Source organism: Coturnix japonica, chromosome 1 (assembly GCF_054131305.1).
Source record: "Coturnix japonica strain WE chromosome 1, WE-NBRP24, whole genome shotgun sequence".
Lineage (NCBI taxonomy): Eukaryota > Metazoa > Chordata > Aves > Galliformes > Phasianidae > Coturnix > Coturnix japonica.
In genome coordinates, this window is record NC_140663.1 from 175,602,643 (window position 1) to 175,605,619 (window position 2,977).

Genomic DNA, 2,977 nt, shown 5'->3' on the forward strand with positions numbered 1-2,977 from the left:
TCAGGGGGCTGCACTTTGTTGTATCAGGAACTGTCTTCTTATGGAGTCTCTCCACCACAGCGGGGATGTTGGCAAAGTGGAAATGTAGACAGCTCTGTTCCTCGCCCCCTTATCCTGCTCCTGCTCCTGTAGGAGAAACGACAGAAGTACACTGTTGTTATACAGATGGAAATGATGCTTGGGAATTGCTCCCACCATTTTGTGCTGTCCCGTTTGATCTCGACAATTTTTCCCCCAAATAATCTGGTGTTGCTGAGACATGTAACTCATCTCTCAAAGTTGGTTGAAGAGATACATCAAAGTGTCGTATCTCTCCAGCCACATGGGTATCCAAAACCAGCACCTAGACACCCAATCTCAATGGGAAAGTGCAAGCTGTATACACCTGCGATATCTACCTGCAAGTAGAGGATGTTGTCTTTGGAGATGGCTTCCATCAAGTCCTTACTGAGGGAAGGACCGGCTGTGCAGTTTCCTGACTTCTGCCACAGCCGCATGCAGTGGGGAGCTTGGTCTCTCTGCCCGCTGCCTGTAGAAGAGCATGTAGGCAGTGGCACTGGGAAATAAAGAAGTCAGGTTGCTGATGGTTTCAAAGGAGCAGGTGCAAACCCTGTGGTCGTTGAAGAGGTACCACGGGATCTCAGAGTCCAGCTGCTTGTTGGAAGCCAGTTTTGGTGTCCCATCCCGAGGCTGTGTGTTGGGCACGGTATCGGTGCACTCTCTGCAGAAGCAGTAGTAGTGTCCGCTCTTGGAGGTGATGCCTGAATGCACCACCACGCTGCAGAGGTCGTACATGGTGGACACAAAGGTTCTGCCCAGGTCAGATCTGCCCATCCCATGCGGACAAACGTCCTCAGTTTCCTCAGAGCTGACGAGGATGGGCAGTTTGAGCACCTCAGGAATGGAGACATTGTCCAGGATCTTCGTCCTCTTCATGGTCTTTGGGTCGAAGGAGAAGCGCAGCAGTGTGAGGATGAGGTAATGTGGGGCCTCTGTCAGCTCTGCCACCTTCTCAGCATCCTGCAAGGAAGCACATTTCTTGCAGTGGTATTGATTCTCTGCGGTCAGTCTCTCTGGGGATAGAAAATTGTTGATTAAATCCCCAAGAGATCGGGACTCCTTAGGAGCGCGTGTCTCCTCCCCAGAAGTCCAGTGAGCATCTCTGGTTGTATGTGCTGGTTCTCTGGGCTCCTGCAAACCCAGTATTTCCATCAGCACCGGCTGGGCTCCGGGATCTCCAGACACAGCAGGCTTCCTCCGGATCCAGGCAGATCCTGTTGGCTGCTTTTTGGGGGACTCAATAAACTGTGGGCTGATTTCTTCCACTTGTACAACAGACGTGCTTCCTGGCCTGCGCGTGGTCCTGTCTGATGGGGGGAACGCCAATGACAGGTCTGTGAAGGCTTCTTCTCGTGAAGACACGTTTAAACACTTCAAGCAACGAATCTTTGTCAACATTTTTCCCCCAAACATCTTCTCAACCAGTGTCTTGTTTATGGATTGATGCTCCATGTCTTGAGACATCAAGCTGGATTCCTTGAGCTGCTGGTAGTAGATCTTTTCAGTTTTTTCTTCTTCATGTAATCTTTGGTAGAAGGAAAAAGATGAGAACAATAAAACATACAGCACGAGTTTCTACAGTACGGTTTCTGTGTGTGCACAGGGGCCTGATGCCAAGTGTGGTGTTGCAGAAGGCACAGATGGTCAGCGTGCATTGACCCCACTTTGCACGACATCACCAGGACTCTGGAGACTTGGGATTTGTTGGTGAAAGAAAGGCAAAATCACCATTTTAGAGAGGAGGCTTGTCAGGCAAACAGTTTTCCTCTGAACGTGGGGCAATTTCAGAAATTTTCAAGCCCAATTCATTTCTTCCCCCCAGGTCGGCACAAACAGAGTTCTACTAAGAAGTCCCAGACTGGTTTTCCCATCTTTCACTCCCAGTCTCTGTTCTCAGCCGCTTGCACCACTTCAGAGGGGTCAGCATTTCATATGATGTGAATGCTTGGGGCATCACCACGTCTGGGCTCCAAAATTAATACTGCTTGCCACATACCGATTCAGGAGGTACTTGAGATACTCTGAGCAGTCCTGCTGAGAACCTGGGGTAAACCAGAATGGCTGGGAGGCAGACAGGAAGCTCTCTGGTGAGATGGCAGGTTGCTGGTAGAGAGAGGGAAAAACACATTTAAGCCACCGGGTCTCACTTCATATAGGAGAAGACTGGTTTGGTATGTGGCAACCAGCACTGGAAGGATGAATTTCAGCCCTGCTGAACATCCCTCTGTTGGACTGCCACGGGGATAACAGATTCTATGTGCCCCCTTTAACCAGCATGTATCAATTAGTTACTCATATGAACAATACATGCATTCATTTCTTCATTCAGTTTCAAAATGCTTTCTGTTCCTGATCCACAGACTTCTACTAACTTCAGCCTGTACTTAATTTGATCCTTAATTTGATACCAAGTCCATTGATTAAAAAGAGAAACCTATAAAAATCGACTAAACTTCCACCCATCCTCTGATCTCTGCAGGGAGGTAAACTGCATTACTGGGCAACGTAATCAGTGCCTTTAGGCAATTGTTGTCACATTAATACAGTGGCAGACCCGTAATTACCTGGAGAAATGACTTTACGTACTAGGCCAAAAGAAAAATAACTAGAAGGATTGTAGGAAATTACTGGGAAATCATTAAGTACAAGCTACACAACAAGCATGTATGTGAATGCACATCAAACACACCATAACCTGCTTGGAATAAACAGGCTCTTTTATGACCAAATCTGCAAGCTAAGATGTTCTCTATGTTACCCCCTGAAAGAGACCTGCAATGGATCTGTAATGGTGTAGCACCACAATGGAACAAGGCAAAGCTGCCGGTCAAGTCTTGGAAAACAGAGAGGTGCGGGTCAGTGGGCTCACATCAAGTGAAAAGTCAACATGGTGTCTCTGGGGGACAGACGGGTGCCT

At 48.1% G+C, this 2,977-nt stretch overlaps 1 pseudogene across 1 annotated transcript; it reads right to left on the bottom strand.

Annotated features, from left to right (window-relative positions):
• Positions 1-2,477, bottom strand: LOC146762870 (ubiquitin carboxyl-terminal hydrolase 35-like; annotated as a pseudogene). The gene is made up of 4 exons (XR_014943342.1): positions 2,469-2,477; positions 2,057-2,163; positions 399-1,585; positions 1-126 (listed from the first exon to the last, which is right to left on the bottom strand). The product of XR_014943342.1 is annotated as a ubiquitin carboxyl-terminal hydrolase 35-like (transcript).
• Between the last annotated feature and the right edge of the window lie 500 nt (positions 2,478-2,977).